Genomic DNA, 8,927 nt, shown 5'->3' with positions numbered 1-8,927 from the left:
CCCCCCCCCCCCCCCCCCCCCACCTAGTCCCTCAGATAATCTGGGCGGAGCATCAGTTTTTTCTTTCTTGTCACAAAAAGTCTTTACCTGACGCATCTACTTTGCAAATACCAGAATAATATAAGCATGGCACAGAGACAAGAAACAAATTGTGCTTCCTATGCACAGCCTCAGTGGATTTTCTTAAGACCTGCATAGGTCCCACAGGCAGGCAGCAAATGAAAAGCCCAGGAATCCAAACTGACCCCTGGTTCCTTTTGCAATCACCCACACAGGTCTACAAAGATGTGTGTTAACGTTAAATCTTAACCACCACACTGCAGGAATCGCTGTATTCTTGGAAGCATCTGAAAATAGCTTGTTTCTGTAGCGCAGTCATTAATGAGGCCAGGACACCTGCAAATTGGCTGAACATTCAAGAATTGAAGTATCAAGGGAGTTATCCTCTAATTTCAAGCATGTAAAACAGAGCTCTTCATTACATTCCTTGGAATATATTTTGCAATAATTAGAAGTATGCTTGAGAGGCAGTGAAGAAAACAAAAGCATTTTGCTCTAGCAATGGCACATGCTACAAACAGGTTTTCCGTGGACCACAATCATTCGAGTCCCATTTGGGAAATGTTCCCATTACACTCAATTCTATCACACACTTAGCATCAAGCATATGCATAAATTTCAGTGAGATCCTGCTGTTCTCTTGGGCAGAATTCCCATCAACTTCGATAGTTAGAAAAAAAAAAAACAGATCACATGTATATAAATAAATGTTTATAAATTTGAGTAGCTTTCAGTGCTTACTTTGATACAAAGCTGCAACCCGTAAAAGAGAGAACAAAACCCTCAACTTTGAAGAATTGCACTTGAACACTGAGCCACAAACACTGCAGAGCCCAGTCATTCATTCTAATTTCATCCCATAAATTCCTTCAGCATCAGCTTATGATTCAACAATAAAATCACACATAATGGTTAATAAAAGATTAGGAAGGTTGAAGGCGGCTGGAATCGATTTCACACTATTTTGTATTTAAGGAATATTCTTGCATTAAGGCTTTACAAGCAGAGATTTATTCCCTTCTCGCCGTGTGGAGGATTTGCATGGATAACCCACGAGAGTTAATGGCTGCGCTGAGCACAAATCCACTTCCTTCTACATATCCCCTCTCCCTCAAACCCACCAAGACGAAAACCTATTTCAGTCTATTCCACACAAGGGAGCACACTCCTCCCTAGGCTCACCTCCTTTGACTTTCCTCTCTCTTTACCTTTGCTTTTCTTTTCCAGGTCTGCAGAGTGAGGACAGCATGATTTGACACTTGCAATACTGCATATGTCAAGGTATTTTTATATCCAATGGGCTTGTAAGATCAGGTGCTTGGATAGGTCGCTTGATTTGGAGCAGCAGGAGCACTGTGGAGCAGTAACGGAGGTCAGCTCCTCCGTGCCCCGCAGCACTCACGTACAGACATTATCTTATGATGGTTACAGCAGCGCACTGGCTACGTTTACACTTTCTAACCAGGGGAGCCAGGGTGATCCCAAAGTCTCCCTCAGCCACCTCCCCGACTGTGCCCCTGCAGCCCACCCCTCCCTGGGGCTGCAGGCAGAGCCGGCCACACTGGCCACGACCTCATGGGGAGCTCTCCTACCCATCCACTGCCACTGGTGTTCACTGGTACTAACGTCCGCTTACAGGCTTGGCCAAACCTTTGGGGTCCACCACATGACTAGAGGAAATTTCTACATAACATATCTAGGGTTTTTCTCTTTTCAGATAACTCCCTGGAAGGGCTTATGTAACTTGAATATTGTTTGAAACCTTATTCAAGGAGCCTAAATTATAACAACAAATATTCTTTTTAATATTCCAAGGCAGAGACACAAAGCTTTCGAGGAACTCGCTGTGCATTAGCCATCAGCATTACTTGTGCCCCACAGAACACAGCAATGGCATTAGCGTATGCCCTTGTTTTCATTTCAAACAGAAACTGAGTTCAAGGGATGCACAGCATCCCCAAGCTAAGAAACAGGCCTTCAGCCATCAGGTGGTGCTGTGAATCCAAACAAATATACACCACAAAAGCAGATGTAAAATATGGGATTTCCTCTGCAAATGAAAAGGTTACATTCTCTGCAAGTCAACAGCCTTAACTGCAGAGTTAACTGCGGCATAACACCATAAAATGATGCCCTCTCAATTTCAGGGATTGCACACAAGATAAATCTGCTTCCTTGCTAAGGCCTACAGGAAATGTCTTTACATTTGAGTGATCTTGCTATTCAGTAATATTCTTCTTCATTGTGAAAATGATACAAAAATGCTAGCATCTGTATTACTTAATTGCTTACTTGACAAGTCTACTCACTCCCTCAGGAACTGCAGAAGGCAAAAAAAAGTATGTGGTCACATAATTAAAGGCTGTCATCTATAGCCACGGTAGTGTGCGTGAAGGCTGCATGGTTACCTTAATTCTCACATTTTCTAATTTTGAGTGGCTCACTCAAGTCGGGGTTTTTTGAATGCAAGGTAATTAGATCACAGAAGGATCCAAAATGTGGGTTCCTTCAGAGAGAGGAATGTCAGCCCAATATGATGCATATAAAGGAAACAAAAAAGAGCTGCAAAGGAGTTTCAATGGTATTCTTTTAGAAGGTTTGAGGTTTTGAAAGCTGCAACGTAAAACACTGCAGTAAATTATCAGTTATAATTTTCCACAAATTGTGGCTTAAAACAAGCGTATGTTTAATCTCGGAGGGAAACCCAAGAGCATACTCTCAGCCTATGGCAGAATCTCCCCATAGGCTTTTAAGCTCTTTTCATATCAAATGATATATTACTCTACCCACTGCAATGATTACTTTTAGACAATTTCTGCAGAGATCATGTTGTCTTAAAAACACCTGCATTACCTCCTTCGGCTTGGGAGCTGTGAACTAAGTATTCCCTTTGAAATGTTATTTCTGAGTTTGACCTTTGTTAATTTCTTCATTGCATTTAGCATCCTGTCACTGACTTCAAAGGGGCAGCCCCCAGAGTAAGCTCTGGCTCTTACCTGGGCTGCGGAGGGCGAAGTATGAAAGAGGGAGAGAGTAAAATCGTTCATCTACGCATTATGCTCCCATGTATCTCACAAGCCACATAGAAGGATTTACAGAACCCAGCAACAGAAATGTTCTAGCCACCCTAGCGGAGCGTTCAGTGAGGATAATAATGGGGAGAAATGACATCCCACCCAGCGAATATCCCCAACTCTGATGTGCAAAGTCAAGTCCAGCCAGATCACTCATACCGGCAGCCAGCCCAGGGAGGACATTTCACATCACCCATGAACTGGTCAGGTGGGTGGGCTGCCCAGCCACCTTTGGCTCTCTCCAGGAACAAGGCTCTTTGACAACGCTGTTCCTAAAGTGCCAAAAGTGGATGTCCTACCAGAGTGCTAGCACTAGCTTGGGTTCCTGCCCTCTTTTGTAGCAGCCCCTCCCTCTCCTTGCACTGATCGTCGGTTTCAATATCCATTCCCTACATCACTTTAGCAAATGAAGATCACAGCATTTGGCATGTGACAGATGACCCAGGAAAGTGGGATGTCAGAGGAACGAACACATCTGCACATCACTCAGCTGTGCTAACAGAAAAAAACAACAACCAATGAACCAACCAACCAAAAAAAAACCAAACCAAAAAAACCAAAGATGTCTCCTCTGAGGAGGCCTGTAACCCTTTTTATTTGCTATATGTGTTTACAGTAAAATTACAACAGTCATCAGTGACAATCTGAAAAAGGAAACTGAAAAAGGAAACTGAAAAACCAGTTAAACACAGCTGGGTTCCAAAGTTCCTTCCATCTTGAGAGGTGTATGGGGAAAAAAAAGCTAATAAAGGACTTGTGTTGCCTTAACGTTGCAAAACCAAAGCTGAACATGCATCCCACACACGTTTTGAAACCTTCCGTGTGCTTTCTTCCGTGTCCTTTGCACAGCAGGCTGGAAAAGCACTTTCTGGTCCTTTGCGATGACTCTGCAGTCCAGCCGTGCAAATGGGAATCTCTACAGCTCCTTGCAGGATGCTTCCCGGGTTTGCAGGGCACTGCTGGCACCATGCGGAAACCTGGAGGCTGCAAGGCTGAACAGGAGCAGTCATGTGCTTGCACAAACTCTTTTTTTTTTTTTCCACAGAGAAAAGGAGCTACTAAAACCAAGTGACAAAACCCATTTACTCTCCTCGGAAAAAAAACCAACCCAGACAATGGAAGGTTACTTATGCTGCTAACCTAGGCTGAGTTCGAGGAATACCTCGAGTCTGTCCTAGTCTTTGAACAGATCTAAAATTACAACAATATCCCACAGAAAAAAACCCCAAGAGGCAGTATTGAAAACACTAAGCTATTCAGCTTTGAAATTCTTCACAGTCACCATCACTCACCTAGAACAACTCACAATTTGACATACCAGTCTATCTGCCACATTTAGCAACAGCTGATCACAGAGGAGCCAGCCAATGTTCTCTCAGCACTCACCAATAACAGAAATCTGCTCGAGATGGAATCACATCGCTGCACACCAAAATCCTGGTCTGGGATTATACTTTTTTTCCACTGCATTCCTGTAGCTACAGAATGGCTGGGATGACTCTCTTGGCAATTAAGACTTCAAAAGCCTCACACCTGGTAAGCATATGTTCCTCCAGAGAGGCATCACTAAAGGAATATCATTATTCTTGAATTATTGAAGTCTTTTGGCATCGTGCCTCACAAGATACATGCTTTTAAAAATCAACCAGAAGCAGACTGTCACCTGGAAACAAGGAATTCCTGCCCAAGTGCACACGAACAACGAGCGATGAGGAAGAGGCTGATTTGGTTCAGTCAGTGAACATTAAGGTCATCGCATTCAGCTGACTGGTTATTTTGCTGAACCACTTGGGTGCCTGCGTGCAGGAGTTCTTACACTTTTCGCTGTCAAGATGCAAGTATTTCTCAGTTAGCTGCAGGTGCAATTTATGCATCAAGCTAAATGAAGTTTAGTTGCAAACGCCTGGATTTTAAACTGCTGTGAAAGGTCTAAGGAATATGAAGGACAGACATACAGCTAAGACTATTTTTTCCAGTACTGCCAGGATCCAGTGATATATTTCATTGTGAACTCGGTTTCAAGTTGCAATCTTCCTCCTGGTTCATTGCTTCTGTGCGTGACCCTTATTTCAATAATCTGATTTCCTCCCTAGATCAGATCATCGGTTTTGGGAGAAGGCCAGACGCCCAGCAAAGAAACAACACTGTAAGCCAGACCGCCACGGTTTCCACACAACCCCATTGACATCACGCAAGGGAGACTACCCAAGGCACGCTTGACAGAGATAAGAGACATAAGGAAAAAAATGTAAGTAAGTGTGGTTTACAATTGCACTGTTAAGCCTTTAACCCTTGGTAATCTGCCACTTTGAATTCCCCTAGTAACCCCTTTGGTAGCAGTGCCCGTAGCAAGGTAGAGATCTGTACTGTGAGATTTCAGCAGGTGACTCAAAATGCTCAGGAGGTCCAGGGCACTGGTTTAGAGATCTCAGGGGCAGCCCCATAATGGTCCTGGCAGGAAGCTTGGGACAGGTTTAAACTAGTAATTCTAAGCCACTCATCAGCATAAATCTGAAATGCATACACAGTCACCGGTTTGGAAAAAGCAATCTTCTTTTCTGAAACTGGTAAGAGAGACCCTGTGTTTGTACAGGTTGACGAGCCCTGTGGGTTGACATGACCTTCCAGATGTCCATAAAACACATCAGAAAGCAGACTGCTGCTGCGGTCTGTGAACAGGAAGCCTACTGTAGCTTGGCAGTGGTTCCGCAGGCTGTCCAGAACTCAGGACCTTAAATCCTACCAACAGTCTGTCACAGATGGTACAGCAGAGAGAAAAAAAGGGATTCTGAAATGCTGAGACAAAAAGTAGGCCATGTAGCTGCTGATCATGATATAGTTGCCTGGATAGCAGAAGCATACATCTAACATATGCTGCCACTCAATATTCCCCAGCAAGTCAGAAGCCTCCATGAATTACTGCTAAATTTGCCAAATGTGCTCTGTGGCTCATTTTCAACTACTAACATGGGAGACCGCGCTAAGAAGAATACAGTCAGGACACCTCCTCAGAGATGCCGTAGATTCACACGATACCACATCTACAGAGGAGAAGTGAACATACTGCAAATATACGCTAACGTTATGCAAGGGAACAGATTCCACCTGCCCTGCTTGTGTCAGCTAGTGTAGCTAATTTTACCTCTTGACCATAACTGCATCCTCTGTTTGTCCAGTGCATTAAAGAAATGAAAGAAACTCGCGTACACCCTCTTGGAGACACCTCTTTCCAACAGGTAAAGCTATATAACAGTCTACAACCATTTCAGTAGTGTCTTCTGGGCTTAAAATCAAATTATATTAATTGCAAAGGACACACTTTAATTTGCTGCAGTTGATACAGATTTCTTTAAATGTAACAGTTTCTATTCCTTGTGTCCTTGTCTGCTATGTTTTACAGCACCCACTGACGTTAATACTATTTCCAAGTCACTCATCTCCGAGTGTCACACCCATGTGTCTGGTCATTTGTCAGCATGTCTACACTGCTCAATGGAGCGGATACCCCCAAACTGCCCCCAGGAAGGCTAACAAACAAAGGAGCACAGCACAGTCACCACACCAGGACAGCTCTTGTGTTTGGGAGGGAGGCGAGCCTGAGTGTACAAGCTGTTCTTCTCTCTTGTCTGCAGATTCACATCCTCCAGTTCCTGCAGAAGGTACAGGTCACTGACCTCAGCTCTGAAGTCAAATACTCTCACTCGTCTGAAAATTGCATCAGTTCTCATGCTCATGTTTCTGGTGCAATATTATACCAATTTTCTTTTGCAAAGTCTGCTGCTAAATGGACAGATCCCAACGCTTCACATCAGCTGTCATGGTCACCTCCTCATGCTCTCAGGATCTACCAGGCACAATGTGGGCACTCCAGACCTGGCAGGTGGCTCTAGCGCATTGCTAGTGCTCTTCAAGAGCATACACTATTTCATCCTTAACCAAAAGCCCTAGTTATTTTCTACGTACATGTTTACAACGCTTGATTGAGAGGTATCTCAGTTCCTCCTCCTTCTCCTGATCACATTAGTTTTCCATCTAACCTTAAGACCCTGCTGTACAGAATCAGCAAAGTAAAGGAAAATCATATTAAATACTAAAGTAACTCTACTTTGATCTGCCTGGCCTCTGCATGCTTCCCAAGAATCTTGGCCAATATCTTGGCTTTATAAATAGGTTCCAGTAACTCACTATTTTAAGCTCTTACGGTACCAGAGACATAATAATTCACTGGGCAGAAAGCTTCCCACAGGCATTTAAATATTGAAAATTCTCATATGCCAGTATGGTTCCTTTTGTGCTTTTTCAGCATGTGGTGTATGACCCAGACATGAGATCACAGCTAGAAAAGTCTTACCTCTGATGATCTCTTGGGAGCTATTGCTAGCTTGGGAGCCTTTATGGGTAAGGCTAGCTAGAACAAATCTAAAGCTATTCTACTCCATATAACTGGCCTATGCCAGTCGTCATAAAAAGAGAGAGCAGAAGTCCCACCACAGGTCTCTTTACCAGGCTGGCTTTAATGTTTAATCATTAGGTTTCCACCAGAATGGAAGTTTTCCTTTAGAAGATAGCTGAAATGCCAGAAATAAAAGTACTTCATGAGACAGGAATTTGTCTTGAACACATACAGTGACAATGTTGGTCCCTTCACACATTTTCTAATTAAGCTAATGGAAAGATAAGTTACATGTATCTCTAAGGAAATAATAATTTAGAAAATCTGGATTTACAAGAGAGTTGTTTAAGCTATTTGGTTGCCTAAGAACACTGTGAGACCATTCCATATGTCCATTCTGCGGGCTGTCTGTATAGCCAAGGTTAGAAATGCCTGTAATTTAGCAGTTCTAACCCAACACCACTTTCTTTTGTTCCCAAGAGACGACTGTATCGATCTATCCCTTTCTAGACAGGTGATATTTGAAGTCAGGTTGGAATCCTGTATTTCTTTACACAAATAAGCTGAACTGTTCTGTAAACTCCAAAAGCACAATACTCAACAGATGTGTTTCTTTCTACAGCTCTACAGTTCCACTTAATTTCACACCATTTCACTACATTGGCACCTGCAAGCAGCTTTCAGTGTTGAGGTGGCATCCCTCACTCTGAACAGCAGTAGGAAGAGCAGCACACCAAGCCTGTAATGAAAGGTTTCCTCCTATTCTAAGTGCCATGTCAAAGGTGCATTTGGCATTGTCCCACTTCCAGCCTTTAGAACTATGTAAAACTTAACCACTGGACCACAGTGCTCCATAAAAAAAAAGTTTAAACCTGTCCCAAAGCCCACAGTGCTCCATAAAAAAATCCCAAAGGAGCACATGGGCTACATGAGCACCCTTGGTGGGGTAGGTGAAACATATCCATAAAATGAACAGCCTGGGTTAATTTGCTATGGCAAAAAAAAAAAAATTACAGTAGTCTGAAGGTCAAATGGAATGAAAACATGTTTTTAATCTTCTTATCTACTTATAAATCACAGATATTTTAGGTCCGCTAAAGTCGTCTATAGAGATTTTCACACAGCAAGCTGGCATGCCTGTTACACATTGACCTAAATTTACCTTCCATAATTTTGTGAATTCCCAGAATAGTATTTTCGATGTGGAGTCACCAGTATCTGGACCTGCTATACTGTAAACCATGGCACAGCAAGTGGTGGTTGAGAGACATCTATCAACAGTTCTTCAATATTACTATGCCATTTTCCTCCAACAGATCCCCACCCAGTGTAAGACATAAGCAGATAACCCACTAAAGTCTCTGCTGAACTGAGGAAACAGTTAAGCCCCCCTCTCATGC

The 8,927-nt window shown here is 43.1% G+C and overlaps 1 protein-coding gene across 1 annotated transcript in view; it reads right to left on the bottom strand.

Annotated features, from left to right (window-relative positions):
* LOC104467866 (oxysterol-binding protein-related protein 5-like) overlaps positions 1-8,927 on the bottom strand; it is a gene marked incomplete at its 3' end in the record, with an annotated part of 36,323 nt that overhangs the window by 816 nt on the left and 26,580 nt on the right. The gene's annotated exons all lie outside the window — the stretch shown is intronic.

This window comes from Pterocles gutturalis, unplaced genomic scaffold, assembly GCF_000699245.1.
Source record: "Pterocles gutturalis isolate BGI_N339 unplaced genomic scaffold, ASM69924v1 scaffold259, whole genome shotgun sequence".
Classification (NCBI taxonomy): domain Eukaryota; kingdom Metazoa; phylum Chordata; class Aves; order Pterocliformes; family Pteroclidae; genus Pterocles; species Pterocles gutturalis.
The sequence above is the reverse complement of the archived record's forward strand: the minus strand, read 5'-3'. Positions and strand labels throughout refer to the sequence as shown.